The sequence below is a fragment of the Tursiops truncatus genome, chromosome 10 (assembly GCF_011762595.2).
Source record: "Tursiops truncatus isolate mTurTru1 chromosome 10, mTurTru1.mat.Y, whole genome shotgun sequence".
NCBI lineage: Eukaryota > Metazoa > Chordata > Mammalia > Artiodactyla > Delphinidae > Tursiops > Tursiops truncatus.
Window position 1 is genome coordinate 33,001,338 of NC_047043.1, and position 20,893 is coordinate 33,022,230.

Here is a 20,893-nt window from a genome sequence, read left to right on the forward strand (position 1 = left end):
CAGTCAGGGACCTGTGGAGCTGTAGTTTTCTGACCTGTAAGGGCCTTCCAGTTTTAGGATTCCCCAAAGCAGGAGTTACCTCCTGATAAGGCCACAGGGAAGTCTGGGTCAGGATTCCTCGAACTTCAAGCATTGAGATGATCAGGGCAACATGCTTTCCCTCGTTTACTTCCAACTTCATCCACCTCCCCCTTATGGGGTGCAAATTCCTGTTTGTCCCCCCACCTCTGCTCAGTCCCCCCACCTCTGCTCAGTCCCAGGCACTCCGGAAGACTACTGGGTGGTGAAGGAGAAATGAATCCAGTTCAGGGCTGGTCTTTTAAGTCCCCCGCTTTGACAAAGTAAGCCCTCTGCCCATCAGTGCCTCTCAGCCTCCCCAAGGCTGGTTGCCCTCTGTGCACCTGAGACACACAGTGCTAGGAGGCACTAGGCTCTGTGAGAGGGGGTGCCTGGCCGTCTAACATGTCTCCTCTTTGCCCCCAGACCCTCCCTGGGCCCCATGCCAGCCAACCATCAGGCCTGCCTGAAAGTCAAGGACTGCGATGGGAGGGGTGCCTTCAGGGGTAGGAAGACTCCCCATCCGTGCCCAGCGGCCTCTTTGCCACTGGGGTAGGAGGCGGACCACCTTACAAGAGGACCTTCCCAGGCGAAGAGTGCGCGTGCCCCCCAACCCCCAGAGTCCCCAACACGCCCCTTGAGCTTCCCACTACCCTCTCTGGACTGCCAGCCCAGTCTCTTAGATGCACATCCATCCTATTTTCCGATCTTGTGAAAAAGAACCCTTTTTGGAAAACCGAGCATTCCTCCCTCCCCCAACGGTGTTTGGACTTCCCCACTGTTCAAACGGAAAAACAGAGGATTCAGCAGGGGCAGGGCGCCACTGATGGGAGAACTCCAACTCGGCACATCAAGGGCACCTCCTGCGTGCTCGAGTAGGGTTCCGTCCTTGGGCTGGCCATCCTCTGCCCAGTCATGAGGATGGAGTAGCGCCAGGGTAACTGCCCTACTTCCGAGACGTGGCCTGGGGACCCCATTGAAGTCCCAGCGGCTCTCCTGGCCTGGGCGTCTGGGCTGAAAGCACAGTTTCCGCGCGGGTATCCGGGGCCACTCTCCTGAGTCCGGCTCAGACCCGGCGGCCCAGGGATCCCGATTCTAGGCCTTCAACTTGGAGCCGCCAGAGTAGAGTCGTTGGCGCTAGAGCCTTCAGGGCTTTGCCCCGAGATCAGGGCAGCCGGGGCGTGGCGGCGTCCCCTCGGGCCCTCGCCGCCACATGCGCGTTCCGTCGGGCAGCCGCATTAGTCACCGTCCCCGCCTCGTGTGGCGCCCGGCCCAGGAGGCCGGGCCTGGGTGCCAAGCGGAAGCGGGTGAGATCCCGCCGTGCGCCGCCGGGAGGAAAGGAGCCCGAGCCCCTGTGCCGGGTGGGACACCCCGGCCACAGCGCGCCCGCCCCCAAAGCTGGGCGACATTAAACCCAGCGCGTGGCGATTCCCTGGGCCTCCGCGCCGGCGGGCGACGCCCCTGACAAGGACCGGGAGTGTTTCTCTGGATATCGAGTCAGCAAGTGCATCGGCTTTAAAAGGCCAAGCGGGGTTCCTGGGGATTGAGGATCAGACACAGGGAGCCCTGTTCTCTCTGTCTCCGCCCTCTTTCCCACCCCAGGAACAAGAAAAAGAAAAATCTGTTGGAAGTGCACTTTTCCCCCCCACCACTCCACCCACCCCTTTCCTCTGCTTTCACCGACTTAAAAGAAAAATAAAATACATTCCAGGAACTGGGACGGCTGCGGAGCAAACTCAAACCAGAAAATGCTTAAAGATGTTTTAATGACTTAAACACAGGGCCGGTTTGTGTCTAAAAGTTTCCACATTAAAAAAAAAAATAGAAAAGAAAAAGAAAGAAAAGAAAATTCAATATTAAATATCCTTCCACCACCTCCTGGGCCCCTCCACCAGGCCCTCCTGGTTCCCCTCGCCTTCTGGGGGCTCCACGTCCCCATTTTCCTCTGCATCTTTGCCTTCAGCTGTGGGCTATTAGCACCCGGTGTGAACAGAGACCAGGCCCCTCTATAAACTTTATATTCACATTCCAAAAACGAAAAAACAAGGAAAAGGGAGAAAAACAACACCCTTAGGTACAGGCCCAAATGCTCCTGCGAGCTGAGGCCTTCCCCTCCCCCCAGGCTCAGGGTCGGAACTGTTAACTAGCAGCTGACAGATTTTTACAACACGAATTAGACCCTCGTTTGACTCAGGATTAGCTCTATCTTCCATCTCATTACTGCTCTGCCTTGTTGGAGCCCCCTTTCTTGGAGGTGGGGAGTTGCAGATAGGTCTTTGGGGTCCTGGTCAGAAGTCTCGCTCTCTGAGCTGGGGTGGGATGGGATGAGGAGACAGGGAGACACAGGTAACTGGTGAGACTTGGCATCCTGGATGGGGCTGGGGGTGGCTAGCTGGAGGGCCTGAATGAGTTTCTTGAGGCATTTGTCAGGTGGAGTGAACCAGACACCTGCCTCGTGATACAGGTAAGTTATGTGGTGGTTAAGGCAGGTGCTGGCTTAGAGATTGATCTTCTCATTATTCCCAGGGATCACAAGCCTTGGGAACAACAATAGTGATTGCAATATTTACTGAGCACTTGCTATATGCCGTTTTGTATTTAATCCTCAAATTAAACCCATGATGTGGGCACTAGCGTTATTATGCCCATTTTACAGATGAGGATGCTGAGGCTTAGAGAGGGTAGGAAATTTACCCGAGGACCCCGCCAGTAAGTAGGAGAGTCAGGATTCAAATCTGGCACTGGACGAGTCTAGAGCCTGAGCCTTCAGGTCAAACTGCCTCTATTGCCAAGATCACAGTGGGTGCCTGCTACGTAAACATCTATCTCTAATCGCTTTGTTTTCATTTCACTCACTAACTGAATTTTAGGAACTTTAAGCCTGAATTCCTGCTGGTAGAGTTCTGACCATCTCCTGTTATCTAGTGTGAGACGAAGACCAGCAATCATCCTCTCATCCTGGATCTACCTCTGGGATTCAAGAGCTGTTAGGATCCTGGTGGGGTGACTGGCTTCTCTCTTATTCTTCCTGGACCCAAAGAAGCACTTTACAGGGTGTAATTTCTAATGAAGGCAGTTAGGCATTTGCCAAGAGGCCTGGGGAGAGAGAGGGGCTTTCGTGTCACCAGGATGGAGAAGGGCTGGAGGAGCTGGAGCCCTGGGCAGCTGCCCAGATGTTTGGCCTCTGGGAGCTTGACTGCAGAGGTAGTTCCAGCTGTTTCTGCCGTCTTCTCCTCGTGAAGGTCAGCGCAGGGTGGGGAGAGGGGAGGGTGGTGGAGCTACTGGTGTCTGGACACCAAGGACACAGTGACACTTTAGTATTCTCAGCTCAAGGGCTCGTCATGGGAAAAGCTGTTTTATGGACACAGCTTACTACTACTCAAGGGTCAGCCCAGAGCAGAAAAATGTCTGGGAATTCTGGAGCCATTCAGAGTCTTTTTTTTTTTTTTTTTTAGTGGAAATTTGAGGAAATTTTGAAGCATATGTAATACTTTGACTTTAAGTGCCTTAACAAAGTTAAATCACTTTGTCAGTTTAGGAATGTAAAAATGCTTTATGTATAACTTGGTTTGCTCATAAAATCTTCATTTGGGTGTATTTAGAAACATGAGGCCAGAGAAAGGAAAGTTGAAATTTGAGGAAAAACCTCCAACCCTCTGACATGGAGTGAGAAAACAAATAGAAGTTTCTTTATACATTTTGTTTGTCTCCTCGTGTGGTTAGGCACATGTGTGGTGCTGGAGGTTGGGGGTCAGAGACTGCCCCCCATATCTCAGGAGGGAGTCATCTAAGGAAGAGGGCAGGGAGAAGGAGAAACATACAGAGAACTGACAAGGGCAGCAGAGCCAGGGAGGCTGGAGCTGAGTTTTCCTAGGGGTTTTGGAGGAGGAGGAGCGTGGCTCTGTGCAAAGGGTAGGTCATTGCCCTCATGGCAAAGTCACCCCATTCCCAGCTGAGACTGAAGTTTCAATGTCTTCCTATCATATTAGTCCACCCCCGACAACGTTTTCTTCTTCTCCTAGTCTTCCTTTTTTCTAGTCTTCTTGCTACCCTCTGACTTCTAACCTTTTCCCCCTGGAGCAGAGAGTCTCCCTGAAGTTCTCCAAAAGCTCCCAAACTTGGTTCATTCCAAGCAACATTTATTAGGATCCTTCATGGATAGGGACGTGAATTAGACCCTGTCTTTGTCCTTGGGTGCCAGGCGCAGGCCGAGTCAGAAGAGGATAACTGCTATTTATTGAGTACTTTCTATGTGCCAGGTACTGTATTAAGTGATATATGTATTACATTAACACAGTTAAACTCAAGAGTTGAGTCTCATTAAATCCATTTTACAGATAGTGAAACTGAGGCACAGATTGATTAAGTAACTTGCTCAAGGTCAACTGGGGTTTGAACTCAGACAGTCTGGGCTCCACATCTGTGCCCTTAACCATGCCAGTATCCCAAGGCCAGGGGTGTTCCCAGGATGCTTGATGACCACTGGGGATAGCACTGTCCCTGTCCTTGGGCATCTCAAAAGGCCTCTTTGAGGAGATGACCCCTGGGTGGCTGCAGAGACAAAGGAAATGGGATAGAACATTCCAGGCTGAAAGGATGGCAGAGAGAGGCATCACAGTATAAAGTCCAGTATCGCATGCCAGGAGATAAACCATTTTTGGAATTTCTAGAATGTAAATAAAGTGTGAGGTCAGAGCACACAGGGGAGGAGGCTGGGGAGACAGGTAGGAGAAGGACCAGACCATGGTGCGCGTGTCCCATGCTTGGAGTTGAAGGTATCTTCTGTAGGGGATGAACAGCCATCCAAGGGTTTATGCCAGGGAATGAGGCAAGAAATGTGCATTCTTTTTTTTTTTTTTTGAAATGTGCATTCTTGATAGAATTATCTGGGGGAGGGGAACATTGTGGAGAAAGGACTGGATAGAGGTGAGACTGGAGGCATGAACACCAACTGGGAGTTGAATGGGGAATCTGAATAGACAACTTGACATTGGGAATGGAGAAATGGTTTGAACTAGAGGCAAGAACATTTCTTCTCCTTTCATTTACTTCTTATAGTCTGCCTTATTCCATTAAAGATTCTCAGCTAGACCTCTGACTTCCTCAATTCTTCCCAGAATGTTTCCTTATTTTTCCCCCACTAATTGCTCACCGCTGGGTAAGTTGGCCCAGTTCACATCACTCAGTTTCTTCTCTGAAAACTGGCCTATTTATTAGAGCGAGGTGACCATGCAAGCTGGTGGCTGAGTTCAGTCCTGATTCCCACCTGTTACACAACTATTAATAGCACTCCCTTTTACTCTGCAGTGTTCTGCTTTGAACTATGTGGTCAGCCTAGTTAAAACACATACATGAAAAACAATTGCGACAAAGCCTTGAACCTAGATTGCATTAAATTATGTGTAGGTACATTCAAACGATCTTACTTGCTCAGTGGTAACTCTGAGAAGTAGGCAGGATAAAGGTTATTGCCACTCCTTTTTTTTTCTTCCTTCCTTCTTCCCTCCCTCCTTCTTTTTCTCTCTTTCTTTCCTTATTTCTTGTTGTTGTTTAAGACACAAAGAAAAGGACGTTCAAGTACATTAAATGACTTGCTGCAAGCACACATGTAGTAAGAAGTAGAGGTAGGGTTTGGATTTGAATCTTCTCATTCTGCTACACCACAGTTTCTCTTTTATGCTGTGGTAGATGAAAGATGGCCACATGCTCTTTGCAACCCTCCCATTCAAAGGTAGAGTCTAATCTCTTTCCTTGAATCTGGGTTGGTCTTAGTGATTTGCATAAACAGTAGAACGTGGGAGAAGTGACAAGGGTTGAGTGAGTAACAGAATTAGGTCCTGAGCCCAGGTTTCCTGACTCCTAGTTCAAAGCTCCCTTCACTTCCCCATGTCTCATCCCCAGTCTTCCCCTTTTCCTAGGGAGCATCTTCTCAGCCCTTCCACTCATCACTGATGACCCGCACCCCTAACCAGCAACAGAAAGGAGTGGGGAGAGGCATGTCTTTCATCCACAAATACAGATCTGAAGATGGAAAAAGTTTAAGTTTCACAGCCCTGGAGAAAAAGAGAATCAGAGAGTGAATGCTGGGAAAACATGGGGGGAAGCAGCGTGGTGTGAGAGGGAGACCCTGGAGGATGTTTCAGTAGGTTAATAACCTAAGCTGTTGCCAAGTTGAAATTAGAAAGAGGAAGGCTCTGCCTTCCGAATGTGGAGGAGGGGGGCTAATCCTGTCCTTTGATAAATGGATCACATTCTAGCCAAATGAGATGCTCCGCCCCAGTGGCTGCAGTGGGACATTGGGCTGGGGAGGCGGGGGGTCGGTAGGGGGCCCCCGGAGCCCCAGCAATGAGGTTAAGACGCAGAACTGTGAGGCATGGGTACATTAGCGATGAAACTGCAGTCACTTTGGCGGCTCTTTATTAAATAACCTGCAATAGAGACGATGGGCAGAGGTACCAGGCTCAGTTTGGACTATTCACCTCCCCACCAGCCTTTCTGGAGACCTGTCCCCTCCCCCTGCCTTCCTGGGCCCTCTCTGATCATTCCCCAGCTCTGCTCTTTCCCCTTGTCACTCATTTCTTTGGTTCAGACCTGGACTGGTACGGCCTTAAGCAGCTGCAGCTTTCAGTGCCTCTGCATGTGTGATGCCTTTGAGGCTCCCAGGGAGAGTTCAGGGACTCTTCTCCCTACCTCTCCCTTCCCAGTGTCCTCCATCTCTGGGTAGCAGCCTGGAGTGAAGAAGTCACTTGCCTTTTGTACATTTCAGGAAGGGCCAGTGCTGGCTGGGTCTCCCCAAAGAGGGGGTGGCCTCCTGGGAGCCCCTGGGTATGCCAAATGTTCAACCACTCCCAGCTCTCCAGGGATGTATTTTTAAAAATCTCTTTAATTCATAGACTTTTACACCTCCAGAGGTCTCAGAGACAGGAACTGGCCCGTGCAAGCTTAAAACGAGCTCCCTTCCTCCCAGTTACTCCCCCACCCCCACCTTCAAGTCTACCAAATGCTGAGTGAAAGGCCAGACATGATTTGGTGGAATGATTTTCTGAAAGGGAAGACAGCTCGAGGAGGTTAGGCAAAGCTCTTGAAACCTAACTCAAATGATGCAAAGACAGTTTATCCCAATTCTCTCCATCTTTCATTGGGCAAAAAATTACTGAGCTCTTTATACATGCTGGGCAAAATCCTAGGCATTGGGGATTTACAGAGAAAGGGGATATAGCCCTGTTTCTCAAATCGCTCAGTTTGGTGGAGGAAACTAATGATAATAATTACGTGCTTATTAGAGCTGTGACAGAGCACTTCATACATATCACAACATATGAATATGTGTAACATATGCATCATTTAATTCTCACAACAACCCTATGAAACCACTACTATTACTGTCTACCATTGAATAGTGAGAAAATGAGGCACAGAGAGGTTTTGGAACTTATTCAAGGTCACACAGCTAGTAAGTGGTAGAGCTGGGATTTGAACCCAGGCTGTTTGTCTCTAGCTCCAGAATTTGTGCTCTTAAAAACTAAATTACAGGGGCTTCCCTTGTGGCACAGTGGTTGGGAGTCCGCCTGCCGATGCAGGGGACACAGGTTCATGCCCCGGTCCGGGAAGATCCCACATGCCGCGGAGCGGCTGGGCCCGTGAGCCATGGCCACTGAGCCTGTGCGTCCGGAGCCTGTGCTCCGCAGCGGGAGAGGCCACAACAGTGAGAGGCCCGCGTACTGCAAAACAAAAAACAAAAAAAACTAAATTACAATTCAGTATAATTTTCATGGCGAGGGAGGGGAGGTGGCTAGTATTAGACCAGAAGGAGATGTTAAAGATAATCCAGACAAACCCAATACCAGCTGAGAAACTGAGGCTCTGAGAAGCTGAGTGACTTTCCCAACGTTAGCATTACTAAGTGGGTGTTGAACTCACACCACCCATTCTAATGGGCCTCTTTCCCTTCCTCTATTGCTGCCAGGAATCTGAGAGAGCTGCACCCAGCAGGGGAAGGACATTCTAGTAAAGGGGCCCGGCAGGGACCAAGATGGAGACCCAAGATCCTGGCAGGTTCTGGAAACAGCAAGTAGAGTGGGTGCGGCGGGAGCACCTGAACGTGGGGGCAGGGAAGGATGAGGGTGGAAAGGGGGGGTGGGGACAGATTGGAAAGGGCCAGGATATTTTGCTAAGGCAAAGGGGAGTTATGAAGGATGCCACGATCAAATGCACTTCACTTATGTTCTCTCTGGCCATTGTGTGGAGGGAAACAAGGAGACATCCAGAGGATTGGCTTGGGGGTGTCGCTGGGGATGCTCTGGTGTGAACAGGACATTCACAAAGGTGGTAAGAAGAGCAGGTAACAAGAACAAAAAGGGGGACATAGAAATTCCTCGTAGGTTAGAGCCCTAAGTTAAAATTTTCAAAAAGAAAGTTAAAGAGAAGAAAGTGTCAGGACGAGTTGAAAAGCCTTGGACTAATGGGGGTTTGCTAATAGATAAGAGCAAGAGTGAGAGCTTTCAACCTGTATCTTGCACTCATCTTCACAAGGAGAAGAATCTTTGGATCGAGGAGTGGAAGGTAAACAGTAGTAAGAGAGAGCGGAAGCTTGAGAAGGGCTAAGAGGCTGTGAGGCAGCACTTGGGCTCTCTAAGCAAATTCAAGTCTCCTGCGAGAGACCCAGGGAAAGAGCTCGACCAAGGCACGTCAGTATCCTTGGAGTGATCAGGGAGGATGGGGATTCCGCAAACCACTGACCAGTTGTCTGACACTGACCTCAGTTATGATTCCAGATAGGGTTCCTGAGGGCATGCTTGTGACAGTCTCCCTGGCTTCTGTCATAATTGTTCAAGCAACTTTAAAAAATAAGTTATATATAGTTTAACAAAAACAATACATGTGGATAGTTTAAAAAGTCAAGCAATGCTCCAAAGCTCACCACACAACCCAGCGGTCTCCTGTGCTTCACTCCCCATGCTGGTTACTTGCCAGGCTCACTAGAGGCACCATCCTCAAACCTTTTCGTTTTTTCTTTTAGCTTTTCAACATGTTCTGGTATTTACTTCTATATTTTAAAGTAACATGCCTATGATGCTGTCTCTTGATTCATTCCTTTTAGATTGTTTTGTAAACTTCACCCGGTGAACGGTTCAGAGCTCATGGAAGAGTGCACTTCTGACACGCCTTCCGGTGAGAGAGGGACACGTGGTTGTTTCTGGCCAATGAGAGTGTAAGAGGAAGTGATAAGTATCACTTTTGAGACGGGAAAAGCTCAAATGTGCTTCTTTAGTCTCTGCCCTGCCGTGGGACTGAGGATGCCGTGTATGCCAGATGGGGTAGCTGCAAATTGGTAGAGCCACTCACTGAGTCTCTGAATGACCGTACGGAGCAGAACCCCTGACAGCCCACGTGAGAATAATGTGAGAAAGACATACACTTTTATTATGTTATGTCATTTAGATGTTGGAGTTGTTACTATAGAATAACTTCATCCAACCTGACTAATAGATACCTTATGAGTTTAGCTCACTTCTACCCCTCCTCCAAAGCCTACTAATTACATTTCAATTTTCAACAACTTTGCATAAGATATACCCTATTACATTTTTCTACTCTGTCACACTGTAATCGATCAGTTCCATTCTTCTTTTTTCTTGGAGAGAGATCTCCTGGAGCGCTTCAAACTTCTGCTGTAACATGGACTGAAGGCTCTCGAGATCTATACCATTGTTCTTCCCTGTATTCTGCATTCCATGTTGTCTTCTTTTCTGGTTTAATTTCTCTTTTGGGTGGAGCACATTTTCCAGTAGCTTTCTGACAAAGGGTCATTGGAAGATGTATTTTTTAGATTTTGTGTGTTTGGAAATGTCTTTTTGCCATCCACATACACGATCTGGGTATAAATTGGCTGGGTATAGAAGCCTAGGGTGAAAATAACCACGGCACAGACTACTAGCTATCCACCAAAATCTTGGGCACGCAGTTTGAGTGCGTTTTCCAGCTTCCTTTGCAATAAGGTTTGGTCGTGAGATTAAGTTCCCTTTAATGGAAATTAAAATTCCAGACCTGGCTCATTCAAACTCTCCTGTGTATGCTCTTCCATGCTTTTCTCCTTCCTGGCAAGATGGATGGAGGTGATGAAAATGAAATTCTATGGGTTTGCAAAGCCATGAGTTGAAAAGAATGTCAGTTCCTGAATAACCACCTAGAGAACTGTCCTGCCCTGAACAGTGCACCCAGGTATGTTACGTGAGCTAAAAATAAATATCTATTGTGTTAAAAATAAACACCTATTAAGCCAGTGAAATTTTAAGGTCTATTTGTTCTAACCTGCTAAGGTTAGTCCTTAGCAGTCTAACCTACTCTAATTAGTACAGAAATTGATTCTAGGAGTGGGGTGATGCCATTCGAAAAACGAAAATAGTGGCTTTGTCTAGGGGTAGGTGGTGAGGAAACACATAACAGGATGGAGAGAAGGAGATACCGCTTATGCTGGGACAAGAGCATTTGGTAAAACTGATACCAGAGATAATTTAATATCCTACTGAGACTGTACTTACAGTGGAAGAGGTTAGAAAAGACAGATGGGCTTTGTTGTCAGTTACTTACTTCACTTAGGTTGTCACCAGGCAGAGATGAGCTCAGGAAAGCAAGTAGAGACTAAAGTTTGAAGAAACAGTTTCTGGACCTAACAAAGGAGTTGATAAGACTAAATAAGTCTTTAAGTCACAAAGACCATGAAGTCATCTCAGTTAAACAAAGGAACTCGGGCTTCCCTGGTGGCGCAGTGGTTAAGAATCTGCCTGCCAATGCAGGGGACACGGGTTTGAGCCCTGGTCCGGGAAGATCCCACATGCCACGGAGCAACTAAGCCTGTGTGCCACAGCTACTGAGCCTGCACTCTAGAGCCCGCGAGCCACAACTACTGAGCCCGTGTGCTGCAACTACTGAAGCCTGCATGCCTAGAGCCTGTGCTCCGCAACAAGAGAAGCCACCACAATGAAAAGCCCGCACCCGCAACAAAGAGTAGCCCCCACTCGCCGCAACTAGAGAAAGCCTGCGTGCAGCAGCAAAGACCCAATGCAGCCAAAAATAAAATAAAATAAGTAAACTTATAAAAAACAAACAAACGGGAACTCATCCCTGCAGCGGGATAAAGTTAAGGACATTGTCTCTCTAATAAGCCTCTTGCTACAGATGGCTTTACAGTAGCTGGTATTAATTTGACAGCTAAATTGGCATAAGGACAAAGCAGCAAAAAACAAACAAATAGATTTAAGAACCATGTCTAGGAAACTTTGGATGTGGTTACAGCATATGTAACCAATGGGAAGCAGATAGATCAGAAATCTATTTGAAGGAAGAAATTACATTCCGAAGGAAACCATAAACATAGCCTAAAAAAACTTTACGACAACATTGGACTCCCAAGTTTCCATGAGCAACAAGTGGGCTGTGAAAGCAGTGGGACCCCAGAAAGGGGTATCCTCCCAATACCCACTTCAGGTGTGGACAGAGGAGATAACAGAGAATTTCCCAGAGGGACGATCAGGGGCTATGGAAGACAACGGACAGTGCCTCCAAGAGAGAAGGTACAGGCTCCCACGAAGTAATCACCTCCGTTGGCAAGGCTGGGGATCCCAGCAGGGTGCCACCATTGTTGTGGACCAGGGACGGTCTGTGTTTCCCAATCTTAACTGCAATCATCCTGTATATTGGGTGTGTGCAGGGTTGGAGTGTGGAGCACAGTTCCTAACTCTTTGGACCAAGAGAAATTCCATCAGACTTGTTAGAAAAGACTGCACGTCACCTCGAGGACCTGGACATGAAGCAGAATGCAGAGGCTGCATGGGGCTCTGCTTTGACTCCCTTGGAAGGGGACTGAGTGTGTCCTATGAGAGGCAAGAAGGCCACACATGCCACTGACTATGGAAGACTGCTAGCTGGGCACCCAAATCTGTTCTCTTCTCTCTGGGTACACAGATGGGCTTATATTTCCCAGTATCCCTTGTTGGGAGGTGTAGCCATGTAGCTAAATTCTCTCCAGTGGAATATGAATGGAAATGACGTGTGCCAGTTTCAGGCTTGGCCTGTGCAGACTTAACGTGTGCAACGTCGCATGTTCCTCCCTTTCTCACGGCTGGCTGCAGACAAGAGGCCTCCAGAGCAAGTGTCCTAACCTGGGGTTCATGGACCCAAAGGTCAAGGGGTTCTATGAACTTGGATGGGAAAAGTAGATCTTCATTTTCCCTATCTTTGAACTGAAATTTAGCATTTCTTCCTATGACGAATGCAGATGACAAACTACAGTAGTATTATCAGTACCTGCGATTTTGTCACCAGTAGAAATCACAGATAATTTCATATCATGTTACAGTTGTTGCAGATATCTCAAAATATCATTACAGTCATCACTACTAGGAAATTACGGTGCTTATTAGACCTGCCACTAGATTGCACATAATTGCAGCCTTCCTGTTGACAGACAGTCATGTAACACAAATGGCCGGTACTGAGCAGAGGAGGCATTCAGCCACCGAATGGGGAAGTCACATATTCTCACTGGTAAAGCAGAGATCTGTGCAGTCTTCCGGTAGTCCCTGCCTGCCATCGTTGGTCAGTTAATATGTGAAGGTAGGTGAGTGGTTTTCACTGTTTTTTTAAAGGTTTGCAAAACCAGATGATTCAAATAAGAATTCTTCACTTTCCTTAATATTGAGAGGTATGCAGACCACAAATGTCGTCAGCCTGCCCATTGATAAGGTTTTTTTAAAAATAAATGCAACTTTAAATCACCTGTGCTTTAATTGTACTGTCTTGTTAGCTATTGAATTAATATGGAAGCACATGTATTATTATATTACAGATTGTCTTTTTATATTTTGATAGCTATATGTCCATATAATTGGTTTGCTTTTTACTACTATGAGTTTTGTGTTACAGATTTAAAAATATTCTGAGAATGGGGCCACAGGCTTCACCAGACAGCCAAAGGGGACCAGGGCACAAAAAAGTTTGGGAGGGAGCCTGTGGTATGGCTGAGCCACAATGTGGAAGGAGCTTGGGTCCCATGAAAGAAAGCCTGCCCATTACCTGAACATCCATCCAGAACTATTACGTGAGCAAAAAATAAACTTCTGCTGTGTTAATTTGGGATTTGTTTTTACCAGAGCACATCCCACCTCAAGCAAAGACATTGGTCCATTGTAGCTTTTGTTGTTATTTTTGAGCAGTTCAGTGCCATATGGATATCGGTTCTTCTGTGTCATTTCTCTGCTTGGTGTAACCCTCACTCCTACTGTTAAAAATATATTTTTTACTTAATCTTTTTGTTCTGAAATTTCACTTGTGCCCTAGAGTGGCTCCATTAATTTTGCCAGGCCCTCAGTGGGCTTTTTTATTTTTTTAATTACTTTATTATTTAAAAAAATTTTTTGGCTGCACTGCATAGCATGTGGGATCTTAGTTCCCCGACCGGGGATCAAACCTGTGCCCCCTGCAGTGGAAGCATGGAGTCTTAACCACTGGACCGCCAGGGAAGTCCCCTCAGCAGGCCTTTTAAATGTGGCAACTTGTATCTTTCAATCTGGGAAATTTCGTTATCTCTTAGTCAGTGTTCTGGTTAGCTATAGCCTTGTAACAAATCACTCCCAAAACTTAGTGACCTAAAGCCACAGCAATCATTTTATAACCTCTGATAGATCTGGGAAAAGCTCAGCTAGGTAGTCCTCTCTCATGAGATTATAGTCCTATGGTAGCTGGAGCTGGAACAGTGGGGACTGAAGCATCTGCAGCCTTACTGGGTGCCCCTCTCTCTTCTCAGGGTAGCCTATGTGATCTCTCCACATGGCCTTGCTTGGGCTTCCTGGCAGCATTGTGCCTTGGGGCAATAGGACGGCTTACCTGGTGGCTCAGGGCTCCAGGACAATTCTTCCAGCAGCAAAGCAGGAGGAGAATTGCCTTTGATGACCTAGCTTTAGATTTCACATAGGCTACCCTCCACTACATTATACTGGTAAATACAGTCACAAAAACCTTTCAAGATTCAAGGGTAAGAGAGTTAGACACCACCTCTTGACGGGGGCAAAGTTCTAGAAAAGTGTGTAGGATAGGAAATATTGCAGCCGTCTTTAGAAAATACAACCTGCTACAATTTCCTCTTCCTTTTATTTCTTTCATTAGATTTCTCCTAATAGTAAGTTTTGATCCTCTGGACTAATCCTTTAATTTTCTTATCTATTCTCTGTTATTATCCTTTACTTTATCTTTTTGTTCTACTTTCGAGGAGATTTCATTGACTTTTTCATCAACCCTACCACCGACTTTTACATTTTGACTGCCGTTTTTAATTTGTTCTTTTTTTTTTTAATACTGCATCCTGTTTTCGTCTCATGGATGTATCAATAATATCTTCTGTTATCTTTCTGAGGCTATAAATTATAATTTCTTTGAATTGTTCTGCTTTCTACCATTCCCTCTTTTCTTTATGAATTCCTTTCTCCCTCCCTCTTTTTTTTCTTTAATGTTTTCTCAAATACTCGATTAATCTTGGATGTTTCTGTTGGAAGCACAGTGGGCTTGTGGACTGGCATGTCTTGATCAGGTGGACAGGTGGCTGCTTTTACTGGGAGTTCCAAATCTAGTATCTGTTGGTCTTTTCTGTGGGGTCATTTGGTTTCACTGGAGAAGACTTCTTCCATCTCCCGTGTGGGAGCCCAGCCACTGGCATCCGGAGCTCAGTGGGGAAGTGTCTAGGGAGCTCTTTACCAGGCGGACTCTGGTTTGATTTTCTTGGGCCTTCTGACGTTCTCATTTTTGGAGTCTCCCTGCTTTACTTATTTCATAACTCCCTGACTCCGGAACAAACGTCAGGTCTCCTGCAGGGTTTGGGAGTTCCCTGGAGTGGTCTCACTACTCCTTTACACAGGGTTTCAAATAATCCCCATGTCTAGCCCTCCGCCTCACTTTGGTTTTCTGCTGTATCTGGTGGCTCCCATTTCTGAATGTTTCCTAGGTTTTCTGTAACCCATAGGTTTTCCTCTTCGTGATGCCTCCCGCAGATACTCAGTTAGACGCTCCTCCTCTTTGCTCGGTCCTGGGCCATTCTGCCATTTGCTTTGTTTCTTATGTGCTTCGGGGATTTAGATATCTCCTAAGTCTACTGATGATGGAGTTGTGTTTCTGTTTCTTGCTTTCTTTTATATTTTGGGTGACATTCAAGAGGAGAAGGGGGGAAACCTGGAATCCCTCCCTGCCTCCAAGGTCACAGCAGGCTTCATGGATGAGTTCCCACAGGCCCCATGCTTAGAAGGGCCCTGTACTTGGTTTCATGCTCTTCTGTCACCATCTTGAAATTTGAACTTATTTTCATTTTGCACTGGGCCCTGCAAACTATGTAGCCAGTCCAGCCCATTGTGGATCTCCTAATCCACCTTCCATGCTGCCCAAGTGACTATTTTGAAACAGATACCGAGTCATGTCATATTCCTGCTCAAAAGACTTCGGTGGCCCCCAAACCTTCAGGATGAAGTCCAAATCCCCCAGTGTGGCATCTAAGCGACCGTGAGCACGAGTAGACCACCGTAGGGCTTAATAACTGGTCTCAGTTTCTATTTTTACCTCCCTACAGTGCAAAGAGGCCTCTGTAAGAGATAGGCTGGGGACTTCCCTGGCAGTCCAGTAGTTAAGACTTCATCTTCCAATGCAGGGGGCGTGGGTTCAATCCCTGGTCGGGGAGCTAAGATCCCACATGCCTCGGGGCCAAAAAACCAAAACATAAAACAGAAGCAATATTGTAACAAATTCAATAAAGACTTTAAAAGTGGTCCACGTCAAAAAAAAAAAAAAGGTAGGCTGGAGCAGGCCACTCCCTTGTTCAAATCTGTTCACACTTAAAATACAGTGTGAGTCCTCCTTTGGGCTCTCAAAGCCTTCTCACCCTCTGATCTTGTCACACCCATCACCCCCTCGACTCCCCCACTGGCCTCCTTGCTATTCGTTCTGTCTGGAAAATCGTTCTCCCAGGAAACTGTACCCTCTCCCCTCATGCAGGTCCCCACTCAAATGTCACCTTCTCTGAGGGCTTCACAGATGACTCCAGCTAAAATGTACTTCTCAGGAATTCTCTGGTGGTCCAGTGGTTGGACTGTGCACTCTCACTGCTGAGAGTACGAGTTCAATCCCTGGCCAAAGATCCCACAAGCCGCGTGGCCAAAAAAAAAAAAAAAAAAAAAAAGGTACCTTGCGTCATCCTCTCTCCCCTTACCTGGCTTTAATTTTGTTCATCATTGGCCATGCTAAAGTCACATTTGCTTATCTGTTAATTACCTGTCTTTCCCAATAGAACGTAAGTCCCCAGAAGGTAGGACTTTTGCTTGTTCACTGTTTTATCCCCAGGACTTCACTCACTAAGTATTTGTTGAATAAAAAAAAATTTTTTTTGGAATGGATACATTTCAAGAAACATGCAGTAATCCTCACCGCTGGGTAAAATGCACAGAGGTAGCAGGATCTCAGCAGGGGTGTGTTTGGGTTGAAAGAAGCTCTGGGTGGGCTTCCCTGGTGGCGCAGTGGTTGAGAGTCCGCCTGCCGTAGCAGGGGACACCGGTTTGTGCCCCAGTCTGGGAGGATCCCGCGTGCCGCGGAGCGGCTGGGCCCGTGAGCCATGGCCGCTGAGCCTGCGCGTCCGGAGCCTGTGCTCCGCAACGGGAGAGGCCGCGACAGTGAGAGGCCCGCGTACCGCAAAAAAAAAAAAAAAAAAAAAAAGCAGCTCTGGGTGACTATGGCGTGGCAGGAGGGAAGGAGGGGGAACCTGACGGCACAGTACTCCGGGGGGTCGGAGCCATCTTCTCTGATATCCCAAGGGGCTAATTTAGGCATCCCCTTCCTTGGGGCTCAAGAAGATATGTCCCCTGTGCATAGGTCGTATGTTTACCTGTCCATTTCCTACTTGATTAGGAACACGCAGAGTAGAGGCTATTTCTTATTTACTTTTATTTTTCTAGATCCTAGGAAGACATCTGACACATAAGAGGTTCTCAGTAAGTGTCAACCGATAGTGAATAGATAAAGCAATTCCAAGATCACAAATGGTATCAGGAGCAGAAGAAACCCCTGAGAGAAGTTATTCGACTGTTGAGAATTCTCCTAAGGCTGGGGCCGAATGACATGACTCTTTGCATGTCCCTTAAATGTGACTGCAGAGGCAGTCACATCCTTGCGAGAGTAAATTCAGATTGTCAGTTGGTGGGAGACATTGCAATGAGGAGAGTGATGGAAGATGAGGTCAGAAGTTGATGACAGTTGATGGTGGCTTGGACTAGGATGGTCCATGGTGGAGGCCACCAGATGTGACTGGATTTTGGATGTAGTTTGAAATTAGAGCCAATGTAATTTGCTGGTGAACTGCATTTGATGGGTAGAGCAAGAGGGGAGTGAGGGATACCTCCAGAGTTTTTGGCCTGGACAACTTGTTGTTAAATGTCCACTTACAGAGAAAGGGGAGGACCAGGGTTGCAGAGCACAGTTCATTCAGAACATGGTACGTCCGAAGGGATGGCTGGGCATGTGAGCAGAGGTGTGAAGAGGGCAGCAGATATGAGGCAGGAAAAACAGGAACCAACTGTGGGCTGGAGATGTGTATTTGGGAGTCAATGTATAGATGGTATTCAAAACCATGAGACCACGTCAGATCACTGTACTGAGTTGAATAGCATCTCTCACCCCATTTATGTCCACCATGAACTGGGGGTGTGATCTTATTTGGAAATAGGGTTTCGAAGATTTAATCAATTTAAGATGAGGTAATTCTGGATTAGGATGGTGTCCTTTTAAGAAGGGGAAAATCTGGACACAGACACACATAGAGGGAAGACTCCATGTGAAGATGGAGGCAGAGATTGGAATTTTGCTGTGAAAGCCAGAAAGTAGGAGAGGCTAGGGAAGAGTCTTCCCTAGAGCCCTTGGAGGGAGCATGGTGCCTGGATTTCAGACTTTTAGCCTCCAGAATTGTGAGAAAATACATCTCTGTTGTTTAAAGCCACCCGGTTTAAGGTCCTTTGTTACTGCAGCCCCAGGAAACTACTACAATCACCAAGGATATGTGTGTAGGTTGCGGGCAAGGGACTCCCAAGGATGGAGCCCTGCGAAACTGACTCAAATGAGGTCAGGAAGAGGAAGGTGAACCTGCAAGAGACTGAAGAGGCACGGCCAGGGAGGCAGGAAGTCGAGCAGGAGAGCATGACGTTCTAGAGCAAATGTGGAGAAAGTATTTCAAGAAGATAGAAAACCCAAGATGCTCCAGATACACTGATAACAATGAGGACTGAGAACTGGTCATTGAACTTGGCCATGAGGAGGTCTGGTGACCTTGACTTGCCCAGTTTTGGTGGAATGATTGATGTGAACTGGAGGACGGGAGAGGAGGAATCGCAGGTAGCAAGTAGATAATAACTACCATTGCCCTTGATTTTATAGCCAGCAAAGAGAATTTTCTCATCTCATCCTTATAGCAAAGCTATGAGATGTGCATCATTATTTATAGAAAGGGAAACCAAGGCTCAGTATCAGAGAATTTGTCCAAGGTCCCTGCCAGACAGGAAGTGTAGAAACCCAGACCTTCAGAAACAAAAATCCAAGCTATTCCCATACTTCCAAGTGGTAGTTGATCTGATAAATAAACTTGGAGAGGGTTGGGAAAAAAAAAAACCCTAGCTTTTGCCTGTACCCAAACGGCTCCAGGGCCTTCCTGGGTGACACTTCCATTTAAAGAGACCTTTTCCCCAGCCCCTCACCTGGGCTGCACTCTCACCTGGCCTCTCCCCTCCTCCGGGTATCTTTGCCTGGTGGGGGAGGAGTTGCACAGGGATGGGAACCTTGCCCTAAATGGCTGGTCCGTTTCCCATTCTCCACTCTTGGTCCTCAGGTAGAGGCTGGGCACTCAAATGCCTCCTGGGGCTGGGCAGGTAATGGACAGCAGTAAGGTAGGCCCTGGACAGAACAATGGGGGAGTGGTTGAGGCTGAGGGTGAATCTGAGCATGAAGGCCCTACCTGAAGGTGTTCAAATTCAAGTTTCAAAACCTTGGAGTCCGCCAACAAACGTAACCAGGCCTAAGTTTGATCCTGGGCCAGTGTGTGGACTCAGACGCCTTAAGTGCTCCCATCATACTTCTTTTACAGGATCTGGGGTCCATCCTTCTACCCCAAGGCTCCCTGCCCTGATACAGATGGGTACCCAGAGCTCACCCACACGACTGAGGTCTAAAGGACACCAGACACGGGGTCTGGGGAGACACCCTCACTCTACAGTCTCTGTACAGATCTTCATCTTACAGGCCCTTCCAGGGCCTTCATCTGTATCCTCTCAGTCTTGCCGACTGTCAACCCCTTGCTGGCTAACTTCCGTCCGCCTCTCCAGAACCCCTTCTTGGCCACCTTGGGACGGTGATCTGTATGGGCTGCCTCAATGGCCCCCTTGCCTCTGGTTTCCTGTTGGGTGGGAAGCATGACTGAAGGTGTGAGGGAGGGAGCAGAGGGCAGAACACGTGTTGCCCTGCTGCTTTCCACCAAAGGTCACAGCTCTCCTCCGAGTGGCCTTCTTTGTCTGACTTTCCTTCCTCTCGCCTTTAAGAGGTGCTCACTGCTCTCTCCTTTTATAGCCCTGGATGCTGCACTATCCCTTGGGGTTTCCCTCCGCCTATCTATACCTTTGTAAATACTAGTCCCTTTGTGCTGAGTTGAATTGTGTCTCCCCCCTCCCAAATTCATGTCTACCTAGAATCTCAGAATGTGACCTTATCTGGAAAGAGGGTCTTTGTAGATGTAATTAGTTAAGATCATACTGATTTGGGGTGGGCCCTAACTCCAATGAGTGGTATCCTTCCTTATAAGAGGCCATGTGAAGACAACTAGGGAAGAAGCCCACGTGATGACGGAGGCAGAGCTTGGAGTGATGCAAGCCACGGAACGCCAAGGATTGCCCGCAACCACCAGAAGCTGGGAGAGGCACGTGAGAGTTTTCTCTGAGTCTCTAGAAAGAACCAACCTCGCCGACACCTTGGTTTCAGACATCTGGCTTCCAAAACTGGGAGAGAAGGAAATTTCTGTTGTTTTAGCATCCAGTTTGTGGTAATTCATTACAGAAACCCTAGTAAACAAGTACACACTTTATCAAACTTTCTTTCAATTCTCCAAACTTGAGTGTACCATCTGTTTCCTGTGAGGACCCTGCCTCTAGCTCACCTCATTTCCCTGGGGCTTTCCATTACCCTCAGTAAGCCCCAAGTCCTCACCTTGGCACCCAACCTCCCCAGTAGGGTTCCACGCTGTTTTTCCTCCCCTCTTATTGCCTGGTTCCCACGAATGTGAATCCCTGCCCCACCTGAGCTGGTCTTTCGGCTCCTGACCCTGCTTTGCAGTTGTCCTGGTTACCTTTTCTGGGTTCCTCCACTCAAATCTCATCCATCCTTAAGCCCAGCTCCACACTTTCTCCTCCAGCAGGAAGATTTCTGGACTCCCCAACCCGCAGAAATGGACCTTATTAGCTCTTGGTGCCGACACTCTTGGTCCAGCGTACACACCAGTGGGACCCACAGAGTGTCCTTTGTGAGCTTCTCTCCAGCTAGACTGCAAGTCCCAGGAGATCAGGGAGACTGGTACGTTCTTAGGGTCAGGTCCCATGGTGCGGGCACACGGTAATGCATCTGAGTGTTTCTGGAAAGGATGCTCCTAGTGTACCAGCAGGGGAAGAGGCAGAACCTTCCAGGCTCCAGGGAGAACCTGGGGTTCACAGCTCTTACCAGCTGGAACCCTTCTGTGACATCATAGTAGGGACAGGGGCCCTACTATGATGCATAC

General features: G+C 47.7%; 1 long non-coding RNA gene across 3 annotated transcripts in view; it reads right to left on the reverse strand.

The window, feature by feature from the left end:
- Positions 1–705: 705 nt before the first annotated feature.
- LOC109552541 (uncharacterized) overlaps positions 706–20,893 on the reverse strand; it is a 28,722-nt gene continuing 8,534 nt past the window's right edge. Inside the window, exons 3-4 of one of the 3 annotated variants that reach the window (XR_012334459.1) lie at positions 10,648–10,726; positions 706–8,894 (exon numbers count right to left, since the gene is read on the reverse strand). This is a non-coding gene — a long non-coding RNA (uncharacterized lncRNA). The remainder of the gene's footprint in view (positions 8,895–10,647; positions 10,727–20,893) is intronic. The other 2 variants (XR_002179365.3, XR_012334458.1) reach the window with 2 other exon arrangements.